The sequence below is a fragment of the Ochotona curzoniae genome, unplaced genomic scaffold, assembly GCF_017591425.1.
Source record: "Ochotona curzoniae isolate NIBS_2020 unplaced genomic scaffold, NIBS_Ocur_1.0 scaffold_4505, whole genome shotgun sequence".
NCBI classification, from domain to species: domain Eukaryota; kingdom Metazoa; phylum Chordata; class Mammalia; order Lagomorpha; family Ochotonidae; genus Ochotona; species Ochotona curzoniae.
Window position 1 is genome coordinate 9,002,214 of NW_024467118.1, and position 13,245 is coordinate 9,015,458.

At 43.7% G+C, this 13,245-nt stretch overlaps 1 protein-coding gene and 1 pseudogene across 1 annotated transcript in view; both read right to left on the reverse strand.

The window, feature by feature from the left end:
• The window catches only part of FAM184B (family with sequence similarity 184 member B), an 80,576-nt gene that overhangs the window by 48,113 nt on the left and 19,218 nt on the right, over nucleotides 1-13,245 (reverse strand). The gene's annotated exons all lie outside the window — the stretch shown is intronic.
• LOC121146937 lies at nucleotides 9,175-9,292 on the reverse strand (annotated as a pseudogene).

Sequence of the window (13,245 nt, forward strand, 5' to 3'; positions counted from 1 at the left end):
CACGGTGGATGCAAAGGGAGTGAAACAGTGGATGTGAAAAATCTCTAGACATGTACATCTCCCCCACCCAACTCTGCCTTGCAAATGAATGTTTAAAAAAGAAACTGTTTCCTGGAGAAAACAGGAAGAGAGGAATCTAGTGGAATAGAGAAGCAGTGGCATCCAAATGAAGGGCCCAAAGAGGGTGCCTTGGTGGAATCCTATGAGAGACCTCTGGAACTCAGTGGGAATCCAGAGAAGAGGTTTGCTTAAAAGGAACACTTTGAAATGCAGATCTCCCAAAATACTGGATAATAAGGTTGGTGTAAAAATCTGAGACATAAGTACATCACTGGAGCCCAGAGCAGGGAGCTTGCACTGGATGGTAAGGAGATCTGGAATGAGTCACTGCCATTTGTTTGATTAGAGTCTAGGGCAGGTCTGTACGAGAACGGGAATGACCTCATGAATCCAGAAATTGAAACCCTAGGAATGATAGTAAGTGATGAAGAGTCAAAATTCCTGAGGGTGGTGGCCTATGACGTGGGGCTTGACTGCAGTTTGCTTTGGCCAGCGGCTTGTGAGTGCATCTGTTACAAGCAGAGGCTTAGAAAATACATGCGTGTTTTGGGTTTCCATCTTGTAATTCTAGCATTTGTCATGAGAAAAGTACGTGCAAAACAGCCACTGCCTCCAGAAAGAGACATGTTCAAAGTCTGAAATTAGCCTGCTCAGTTGCGTTCAGCTGAGAGCAACAGCCAACCTGGGCATAAGTAAACCACTGTTGTAGCCGCTGTAATTTTAGAGTTGTTTGTTACTCTGCATTACTACAGGGAAGTTTGATCAAGACACAAGGAGAAATAGAAAGCATGTACAGAAGTACTAACACACTCAGTGTTAACAATCCACATTCTTGCCTCCTCAGCTTCCGGCCACATTGAGCCAATACATCATTCCCTTCTTCTAGATACAGTGTCTGCACTTGGCTTTCAGGGTGCAACAGCTGTCCTTCACTCTCTCAACTCTTTCCCTTGTTAATTCCTCTGCATCTCTCATCCATCAGGTAAATGAGCTCAAGAGCTTAGTCTTCCGACTGCATCTCTTCTCTAGACACAGTTTCTCGGAGTATCACTCAATCTCATGATTTTACACATTGTCTATTTTTTTTGTTTGTGTGTGTGTGTTGTTACATTGTCTATTTATTAATGACTTCAAAATTATTATGACTAGGCTTGCCCTGTCGCCTGAATCATAGATCCTGTTGCTCCCCAGTACCTTCACTAAGAAATCAAACATGTGTCTGTAAATTAGTTTTGGATTTTTCCTTCAAAGTCTGTTCTTCTCATAATTATCCCCATCTTATTTCATAGCAACTCCCTTCCTTTTAATATATAGGTCAAAATTTTGGAACTGATCAACATGCCTATCTAAAGATTAGGGAAATGAAATCAAAACCAAAACCCATTAATATGGTCATCATCAGAATCAGAGAAAATAAATATTGTTCAGGATGCAGCAAAATCAGAGCGTTTGAGCTTTGCAGGCAGGCAGGAGTTGGGGAAGGCATGTAAAATGGTGCAATAACTTGGAAAACAGTTCAGTCATCACTCAAACAAATCACACAGAATTGCCATATGATCCCTCTAGACTATAACTGATGTGAAAATGGGGAATATTTTCCCCCAAGATTTCTTTATTTACTAGAAAGGCAGAGTTGCCACCAGCAAGAGCTGGGACCAGGGGCGGGCTGGGCTAAGACAGGCTGAACCATTTGTTGGTGAATGCCAACTCTGGGGGTGGTTCGTCTCAGATTGGGCCACTGTACCTGTTGGCACATGCAAGATCCAGCTCTGCGAATAGGCCTAGCAGGGGAAAATCAGGGACTACCTTGTAGGGCTGCTGCTTCTGCTGGTGACCATGAGAGCTGGGACTAGGGGAAGGGTGGTCTGGGGGCAAGCCAGGCAGGGCTAGGCTGCTGAATCAACTGGCACACGTAAGAGCCAGAATGGGTGTAGGCCTGCCAAGCTGTGCCACAGTACATTCTGGAAGGCACAAGATTTGGGACCTGGCAGCAGAACTATGGGTATTCCCCTGATAGGCTGTACTAATCACAAGTGAGCACAAGAAACAGAGCAGGGTATGGGCCAGGTTGCACAAGGTAGCAGGACCTATCTGCATATATGAGGGCTGGATTTGGGGGAGGGTTGGGCTGAACCAAGCTGCAGTACCCACAGGTGTGCTGAATGGAATGTGGCTGGGCTAGGCTAGGATCTGCAGAGGCTGGCACACACAAGTATTGGACCTGGTGAGAGAGTTGTGGACCTGGTTTTGGAGAGTTGTCCTGATTAGGACATGACACCCTCTGGTATATGTGAGGACTGGGTCAGTGGCAGGCTGGCTGGACTATTCTAGTCAGTTCATGTGAAAGATATGAGGCTGGGGTAGAACTGACCAGCCAGCTGCATCCAGCAGTATACGCATTGGCTGGTGAAGCTGACAGACTGCACCTGCACCTGCATTGGCTGGCACACAGGGAATCAGATCTGAGGTCATCCCAGGTGAGGTTTCTTTGGGGACTCCCTGACTAGACCACTGGATTCAGACCTTGGCCTGAAACTCACAGGATGTGTAGTCAGACCTCAGAGTGTGTGTGTCTGGACTGGGCCTCCTCAGTTGCTGATATCTGTGTGATGGATAGTATGTCCAGATGTACCCAGGGGACATGACTAGCTCATCTAGGCCAGTAGGGAATGTCAACTGCCTCATCAGAGGATGGGAAGAAGAACAGGTTGGACAATTCTGGCCAAGCTTTGCAGCATGTTTCTGGGTCTGTGGAAGTGCTAAGGTGAACTCTGTCAACCTATAGACCTTGGAAAGTTCAGCTCAGCCTTGGAGCAACAAAACCAACAACTCTCAGAACTATCCAGACCACTCAAGTCACATCCTTAGAACACTCCTTTTTACATCAGGGTCTCTAAGGTGTCACCAAATGACTGTCCCCAATCCCCACGTGCTGATGTGCTTTGACAGCAAGGAGTGGCCCCCTCCCACTCCTTCCCAGCAGATAGGAGAAAAAACATTTGAAACATATCTCCCATCTACCTTCCTCCATGCCTGAACCTCCTACCCTAATCAGATATCCACACAGGTGTTCCTATCTCTCAGCTAGTTAAAAAATACTAAAAAGAAAAAGCAAATGAAAATAAATATGGACTAAGAAAAGATGGATTTGCACAGAGAAAGAGAGAGAGCAAAAGAGAGAGAGACTGACTCTCTTCCATCTGCTCGTTCACTCCCCAAATGGCAGCAATGGCCAGGGCTGAAGTCCGTAGGCCAGAACTCTGTCCAGCTCCCCATATGAATGGCAGGGTCCCAAGTAACTAAGCCATCCTCTGCTGCTTTCCCAGGTGCACTAGCAGTGAGCTGGATTAGCGGTGGAGTAGCCAGGGTTTCCACAAGAGCCTACACAGCATGCTAGTGTTATAAGAGGCAGCTGGACCAATGTCCTGTAAACACTGGCCTTAGGATGTGAATTCTCAAAAATTTTTAAAAGTATTACTTGAGAAGGAGGGAGGAAAAGATGGAGGAGAAGAGAGAGAGAGAGAGAGAGAGAGAGAGAGAGAGAGAGAGAGAGATTGGTTCACTCCCAAATGCCCACAGAGGTCGTGACTGGGACAAAGCCAGATGCTATGCACTAACTTTAGGTCTCCCATGTGGATGGCAGGAAGTCTCAACTACTTGAGCTATCACCAGCTGTCCCTCAGGGACAGTTAGTAGGAAGTTTGAGTAAAGGACCAGAGACAGTTGTTCAATCCAGTACTTCATGGAATTCAGATGTCTTAACTTACAGGTGGGACTTCTTTGTCTACATAGTTCACTAGTATAGTTCAGAACAAGTTCTTCATTTGTTGAATGATGACAGTTATCTCTCCACTCTAGCAGAGGACAATTGAACTGGCTTTGGAAAATAAGCAAATGTCAGACAACTGAACAGGGAGGGGAGCAAAAACAGGTCAAAGTGGTAGTAGCATCCAGATATGGGGACAATCCTCGTGGCAAGAACTCTGACAAGAGAGCATGACACAGAGTTGGACATGGGTCAGGCACTCATAAATCTGGCATCCAAGTTAAGGGGTTTAAGTTGTTTCCTGTTCATGTAGCAGGTAGGGGTCAGGCAGACACCACACTTCACCCCTAATGCAGTATATCTGTGGACAGTTTCAGAACATTTTTAACAGTTACAAGGGACTGCAAACTAGAAAAGACAGATAAGTGCAAATTTGGAGAACTACAGCTCCATGAAGGAAGTTTTTCTCACAAGATCAGGTCTCTTGGGAATTAGTGGGACTAAAACATTCCGTTTCATTCATTTTGGAACTAAATCTGGATATGAGGAGGGTGGAAAGTGGAGGCAGTAGGGAGCAAAGACTGGGAGTACAGCAAAGAGAAGAGACTTGGGTGTCAGAACTGTTGAGGAAGAATGGCAGGACAGTGGAGAATAGGGCAAGAGTCCAGAATGTTCTTGGTGCTAACTAAGTGTGGGGATGGCCATGGCAGCCCAGAGGGAAGCACACCATCCCAGGACCCTGGAACATTACAGGCCCACACTGCTGCTCTTAATCCATGCCTGCCCACAGAAAGGGCTGTAATTTTCCTGGCCTCAAGTCAGCAAAGGGAGCTAGCCAGATTTCCAGATAAAGGCCTGAATTTGGGTGCAATAATGCTCAGAAAGTGCGTGAGCCAGGCAGTTACTGAACCTTCTCTTGTGGAAACAGGCTGGAACAGCTCCCAAACAAAGCTGGGCTTCTTCAGGCAAAGAGGCTTGAAATGGGCTTCCAGATAAATCCCAAACACTAATTAAAACCTCATCACTACCCATCAGAGAGCTGTTGCTAGGCACCTAGCTGCACATGGCATTGAACAGTGAGAAATAAGCCTTCTTGTAATTGAAATCCAACTGTGTCTCAGACCAATTTAGACAAATGTAGCTGGAAGGTGAAGGCAGGCTCTTAATTAGTGCTCCCTCCTCTAGCAGCCCAACCCAGCACTCACACAGGGACACAAGCTGGCCTTCCTCACAGCCGACTTCACCAACTACGTGAGATATGGGACCTGGAAAGGGTCCGACTTGCCCATTTCAGACCTCAGGCGACCTGTGTAGAGCTTTATTGCAAAGCTCCTTTGCTTGGCCGTCCCAGTCAACAGATACACAAACATGTGAATCAATTTTTTTTTTTTTTAATGCTTGATAACAATACAAAGAAATCCTAATGCCTCTCTCAGGAAATGTTTTGGCTGATCAGTAATCTAAGCAGGATCATCAACACCTACAAACATGTGCAAGTGTGTGACCCCCAGAAGCACACAGGGCAGTTTTTCAAGCTCACCTGTACAGATTACAACTGTGCTATTGAAAGTAGGCTTTGTATGCATATCTATACGGACAAGCATGTTCAGTTTTTCATATAAATGACATACTAAGTGCTAATGTTGTTTTTACAAGTGTTTTCCAGTTCAAAAAATAGCATTATTTGGTACACCTCATGGCATAGTAAATATAAATGTTGAATGTTCATTCCTTTTTAAAAAAATCTTTTTAAATTTATTCTTATTATTATCATTTTATGATACAGTTCCATAGATCGTGCGAATGCTCATTCTAAATGAAATTTTCTTTTCTCTACCATTCCTGGTCAGGGAGGTTGGGGAAAAACCTTTTAAACATTTTCAGATCCATTTATTGTACCTCCAAAGAAAATCCTCAGACAAGCAGGATGCTTCAAACTAAATTTTCAAACAATACTTTAATTAAAAACCAAACATCCATTTCCATTGTCTTCTAAGTTACCTTTGGAAATTATCTTTCTAGCTGTGGTTCAATTTCCATGCTCTGACTTCATGTGGTCTCAACTGCAGTTATCAGGCGGTTGTGCTAAATTACTCTATTGGTTGGTCAATTTAAGATAAGGTAGATCAGACAAGAGACCCGAATTTCAAAGCTCAGTTCTCAAGCAGTGTGACCAAGGGCAAGTCCCTTAGTCTCTGAGAAAATGAAGTTTCACCTCTTGATAAATGAGAAAATGAAGTGAAAGTGGCATTTCCCAAGAGGAATGGGTGTGATACAGGGAGTCTGTGGTCAAGTCAGCTCAGGAAGAGTTTGGGTCTAACTGCCGTGACCCAAGCACCTGGCCATTGAGGCCTTCTCTTCATTGAACAGATGATTCCCCAAGGGAAACTGGCTGGACTTTCCATGTTTTCAACTTTATAATAACATTTATTCAGTAGAAACTAGAATTTTAAAGTAAATTTAAGTATAATCAACATGCAATAATTGAACATACTGATGGAATTCAGAGTGTTATTTCAATTCATGTGTCAAGGCACAATGAGCAAATAAGAATAATTGGAATATGCATCACCTTAAACATCATTTCCTTGTGGTAAGAACACTGAAAATCTACTCTTCAAGCCCTTTTTAAAAATAAGGTTTACTTATTTTTATTGGAAAGGAAGATATATAAAGAGGAAGAGGGACAAAGAGGAAGATCTTCCATCTGTTGATTCACTCTCTAAATGGCCGCAATGGCCGGAGACGAGCTGATCTGAAGCCAGGATCCAGGAGCCCCTTCCACATCTCCCATACAGGTACAGGGACCCAAGTCTTTGGGCTGTCCTCTACTGTTTTCCCAGGCCACAAGCAGGGAACTGGATGGGAAGGACTGCCGGGATTAGAAATGGTGCCCTTATGGGATCCCAGTGTGTACGAGGAAAGGACTTTAGCTACTAGGGTACTGTGCCAGACCCCTCTTCAAGCCATTTTAAAATATATAATACAGTGTTAACTAGGCACCCTACAACACCTCAAAGCACTACAACTTATTCATCCTATATGATTGTACTTAACTCTTCCCTTCTCCCTACCTTTTGTAGCCTTCTCTCCGGTAATCCACACTTTGCTCCATGAGATCATCATCTAGCTTCCATATAGGAGTGAGAATATTCCATATATATGTTTATCTGTGGTTGATTTGTTTCACTAAACATGATTTCTTCTAACTCACATGTATTGCCACAAATGACAAGAGTTTATTCCTTATGGCTAAATATTATTCCATTGTGTGTATAAACTGCATTTTTCCATTCATTCATCTGTCAATAAGATACTTAGTTTGATTCTGTATCTTGGCAATTGTGAACAGTTCTGTAACATGTTTGAATGTGCAGATGGCTTGATATTCTTTCCTTTGTATATACATCCAAGTAGAGAGATTACTGGATCATACAGTGATTCCAGTTTTAGATTTAAAACATTTTTCTACCTGGCCCAGTACGATAACCTAGCAGCCAAAGTCCTTGAACGCAGCAGGATCCCATATAGGCACCAGTTCTAATCCCGGAGGCCCTGCTTCCAATCCAGTTTCCAACTTGTGGCTTGCATGGGACAGCAGTCTAGGACAGCCAAAAGCCTTGGGACCCTGTACCCACGTACAAGACCCAGAAGAAGCTGCTGGGACCTGGCCTTGGATTGGCGCATCTCTGGACGTTGCGGTCACCTGGCGAGTGAATCAGTGGACAGAAGATTTTCCTTTCTGCTTCTCCTCCTCTCTGTATATCTGAATTTCCAATAAAAATAAAATAAATCATAAAAAAATGCAGGCAACTTTTCTGAGTTGTCCCTTACGAGCTAATCATAGCGGTCCATGTCTCTTCTTGTCTTCTCACTGATCAACACATCCTTTGCAAGCTCTGAAGTCAGCTGGAGCTGGTCTCCAGCAAATGCATCCTTCAGTTAACTCAGGTTGGCAAAGGCTTCTGCTCCTTTGCAGGGGGAGTCTTCAGTAATATTCACTGTGCCTCTGTCTCTTCTTTTGCTGTTAATCTTTATACTTCTGGTTAGCAGCTTCTTTTTCTTAGTGCTGGTTTCTAAGCTGTGTCACCCAGAAGTCTACAGATTGATTTTACTTACTGCATTTGGTACCCAGTTAATAGTATTTTTTGTTTGCAGTCATTTGTGCCACTCCCTCCAGCGAGTTCCAGGTCTGTATTCTTGTGTTAGAACCCTAACCCTAGTCTCTGCAGCCCCAGCATTTGGCTCACGAATTCCCACCTCCTGTGATCCTGTGCTGTGCTGCACTGTTGTCTGTACAACCTTTCTCCTACTTCAGGTTCAAGCAGTTCCTACGATTAAGGAGACACCAGGTGTCCTAAATAGCTAGGTTGTTGTTGGTGCTGATCTTGCTGGAACCTACTGGCCATTAAATCTGAGGGCCACCCAGACCTATTTTGATCCACATGATGCCAAAGTCCGTATTATTTTCCTTGTGGAACCGGTGCAATGCTCTGACCTGGAAGTGAGTTTGCTTCCAACTCAGTACATCTGCAGCTCATTGTTGTCCCTCCAGTCTAACAGCTTTTGCCATACTGTACAAAATGGCGCCTTGATGTGCCGCTAGTGGAATTCTGGATCTGTTTGCTATTAGTTCTTGGGGCTACCTGGACTTAATTTGGGTGGAACCTGTAGGCTGCCACATCGGCACAATGCACTGAAGCCAGAAATGAGTTTTCCCCCAGCTTAGTACACACACAGTCCCATCCCACAGATTTTGCCTCCCACACAAAATGGCACCAGATTTGGCTCTGTTGAGGATCTGGGCTCCACCTTGTTCCTGTGCCACCTGTTTGGGGTATACTACTCTGTCTCTGCTCCTGGTCGAATCAAACAGATCAGCAGGATGGGCAGTTCTTTGCCTTACCTCCTGCGCTCCCAGTGAACTCCCCTTCTCATTTGGCTGCTGGTGGATCTACAGTCACTGGTGGAGTTCTGGCCGCTGGTGGAGCTCAGATTGCTGCTTGCTGACTGCCACTAGGGTATCTGGTTGCTTCATCACCACACTTTTGTCTCTGTTGCTTTCCTGTGTCCACCAGTCCCCAAGTGCACGTCTGCCATCATCCTGTCCTCTAGTTCCTAAAACGTGCTCTCTCTGCTGCACCCTGGCTAATGATTCATCATGTGTATAAGTGCGCCCTTACCCTATTCCTCCATCTTGATTCTCCCTGCAATTTTAAATTCAAAACTAACTGCTGCTTATCAGAGAAAACCCATGATAGTTGTCTTTTTGGGATTGGCGTTTCACTGAGCACAATGGCTTATAGTCGCATTTGCTTTGTTGCAAAAGACAAGATTTCTTTCTTTTTTATGGTTGAGTAGAATTTTTATGGAATTTATAAGTCACACTTTGTTTATCCAGACATCAGTTGATGGATATCTGGACTGATTCCACACTTGATCTTAGCCAAAAGGCCGAGAAGGGATATCTGGAATGGTTCCATATCTTAGCTATTGGAATTGGGCTGCAATAAAGAACAAAAGTATAGATAGTTCTTTCATTTAATTTTGTTGAGGTAAATTCCCAGAAGTGAGATCTCTCGGTTTAAATCTATATTCAGATTTCAAATATCCAGGGTGTCTTTCATAATAATATACATTCCCCCCCGACAGTGTATGAGGATACCTCTTCCCCCTATCCTCACAAATGCTCAAAAATCAAAGTTTTTAAACTTTTGGATGATAGCCATTCTAATTTGGGTGAGATAAAGCCTCATTTGGTTTTTATTTGCATTTCCCTGATGGATAGAATCCTGGGCATCTCTTCATGTGTCTGCTGTCAATTTGAATTTCATCCTTTAAAAAATGCTATTTCATGTCCTTTTGCTTATTCTTTAATTGGATTGCTTTGCTGTTGTTGAGCTTTTTGATTTCTTTATAGAACCTGGATATTAATCCTTTATCACTTACACAGTTTGCAAATATCTTCTCCTATTCTGTCAGTCTCCTTTTTACTCTGATGTTTCTTTTGCAGTGCAAAAGCTTCTTCTCTGGGTATAATCTCATTAGTCTACTCTTGTCTTTAAAAAAATAAAATAGTTTTTAAAATTTATTTGAATGGCAGGTTTACCTAGACAGAAAAATTTTGACAGAGAGAAAGAGAGCCATTTATTCCCCCAAATGGCTGAGAGGAACTTGGACTAGGCCAGACCAAAGCTAGGAGCCAAGAGCTTCTTCTGGGTCTCCCACATGGGCGCAGTGGTCTAGGAACTTGGGCCACCTTCCACTGCTTGCCCAGGTGTACTATCAGGAAACTGGAGGGAAACAGCTGAGGAAATCAGTGTCCACATGGGATGGCAGTGTACCCACTATGCCACAACAACAGCTCTCTTTTGCTTTTGTTGCCTTACTTCTGGAGTATTTTCCAAGAAATCTGTGTCTATACCAATGTCTTAGAGAGTTTTCCCCAGTGTTTTCCTATAGTAATTTGATGGTACCACATCGTAGATTCAGATCCTTGATCCACATAGAGTTGATTTTGCATTAGATAAAAGGTAGGGTTCTTGTTTCTGACTGAAACTGGGGTTTTGAATTTGGGTCCTTTCCCAGGCTGCTTGTATACTTTTTGATCACCTCCTTTCAGGCTTGGTAGTGGCAGCGAGTCAGCTCCCAGGCAATTCTTGGTCAACCCTGTGACCATAAAGGGAAATAATTCCTCAGTGGAAGGAATTACTAAGCATGGGTTGTGAGCAGATGATGTGTATTAAATGCATTTTTCACTGGTGATGTGTTTATTGGCACCCACTGCATATCAAGGAACATCTGTAAAATCAATTATTACCCTGCACACCACATTTTTAGGTGGAAGTGCTGGACCAGGAGCCCTATAGTTAGAGTGGCAAGGGCACAGAGAACAAAAGCTAGGATAGCTAGGGACTTGCAGACCCCTTCTCTTTGAACAACACAGGCACTACAGTGACAATAGGTGTCCCCATGAGCATTGGCCACAGGACCATCTGCAGTGATCGTGAACACTGGCCACAGGATCATCTGCAGTGGTCACGAGCATTGGCTCTACACCATCTGCAGTGGTCACGAGCACTGGCCACAGGACCATCTGCAGTGGTCACGAGCACTGGCCACAGGACCATCTGCAGCGATCATGAGTGTTGGCCACAGGACTGATTAGGTACACTGGGCTTGGCTGTCAGCAGGACTCACTCCTCTGAAATGAGTGGCATGGGATGGGTGTGGGTGGGACCAAGCCAGACAAGCACACTTCTTCCTAGGGGTTCACTTTCTGAGGTGGGCCGGGTGGGAGGGGGGTAACAATTCCCTCCTGCTTGTTGACTCTGAGACTTGGAAGGGTGTGAATTCAGTGATCCTGGACTTATTCTCCATCACACGGAAAAATTTTGTTATTGGTGGGAAAGAAAGACCCAGGCAAATCAGTGCAGATATAAGGGGGAAAGTTAAAGAGACCTGCCATGCAGCTATAAATACAAAGACCCTTACATCATCATCATCATCATCAAAACCTTTTAATGATTGCTTTATGCCAGCAGTGGAGTCTATATAACGGTGTATTTATAATTGTTTCCTTTTGTTATAGAAGTGAAACAGAGACACAAAGAGGACATGAATCCAAATTTGTCTGACTCGAAAAGCTTAGCTCTTTCTACTGCAATGTATGGTCCTGTGCCCACAGGGCACTGTCTCCTGAATTTAGGCAAGTGGCTTGACTTTTCTATATAGGGCTAGGATCCAAGTATTCACATTATTTGATTCCTGTACTCCCAACTGGATTTGATTCTGGAAGATTCTATGTGCTCATTCCTGTCAGACCTCCTTTCCCCACTGACCATGAGCACTCCTTCCAGGCAGAGGAAATCTCATATCCTGTCTCGAGGGTGGATATCAAGCCCTCCTATGGCTCCCCACTTCAATACAGAAGATTGACATCTGTGACGTCTAGGCAACATCCTGGATGTTGCCAGGCAGACATCTGAGTCCTAGCCAGGGCATCATGGCAAAGAAGAAAGACAGGAGTTTGACTCCATAAAACATGCATATTCCATTCCAACCTCTGTCCATCTCTGGATCTCTCTTATGAAAAGGAGGAATAACCTTCTACCTTGGTAAAGTGTTAATATGTTGTGATTTTCTGTTAAGTGTAGCTAAACCCAGTCCCAGGCAAAGAAAGGTTTCTACATCTCACTTTTGCATTTTCTGTACCCTATGCACTATTTAGCACAAAGCAGGTGCTCATTTAAACTGTCTGCTGCACTATAAACAAATGGGCAGGTGTTAACTGCCTCATACCATAAGGTATATATTATGCATACATATATAGAACATGTAGATATTTGTAGCTCACAGCATATTTGCAAAGTGGTTAGAGATATTTCCTTGCAGCCTTAAAAACCAGCCTCACTGTTGCTTACCTTCTTCTTGAATGTAAATGCATAAGCTTTCCTTTGGAAGAGGGCTACCGCCCTGCTGCTCTCCTTGTTTGTTTGCGTTACAACAGACAAGCAAGAGTGGCGCTTCCCTGTTGGAAGCTGCCCGGGAGAGAGGAGCGAGTGGTTTTGCAATTGTATTTATCTCATATTTATAAGTGATATCTGCCATCAGGAGCCAATTTCCAGGCCTTCAGGCGCTTTGTATCATAAAACCTCACAGGAGATTTGTTTCATATCATGTATTCCTTACTGCTGGCCCCACATGCAAATCAACTTGCAAAACATTATTATCTATTGTCCTGAATTTTCATAGCGAGTAGGAATAAAGAGCAAGCTTACTATTTTTTCTTAAAAATACATTACCACTCTCTTTGTAGGGAGGAAGAGTTTTCCCTTGGGCAATGTGATCTCTCTCTCTATGCATACATTTCCCTTTCATTTTATCATTTAGCAGAGATTTATTTTGTTCCGGCTACACAGCAGACACTGTTCTCAGGTTTGAAGGATACAGTTGGCTGAGAGCAGACTTGTGTCCTTGTGTACATGAAGCCAACTTTGTAGTGGGAAGTTCAAATAATAAATATGTTAAAGAAGTAAGATTAGCTATTTTTAGGTAGTCATAAGTGCTAAAGCAAAGTAGTAACAAAGCAAGGAATAAACATGTTGTGGGATAGAGCTACAGTTTCACATAGGGAGGTCAATGAAGGTTTCATCAAAAAGGAAACAGTCAAGTGAAGATCTGATAAAAATGAATGGTGAGGGGCCTGGTGGCATGGCCTAGTGGCTAAGGGCCTCGTCTTGAATGCACCAGGATCCCATATGGTCACCGGGTCTAATCCCGGCAGCTCCACTTCTTCTCTCTCTCCTCCTCTCTGTATATCTGACTTTGTAATAAAAATAAAATAAATCTTAAAAAAAAAAAAAAGGACAGTGAGGTACCCGAAGGACAAGCATTCCTGGCCAAGGTTCAAGTGCAAA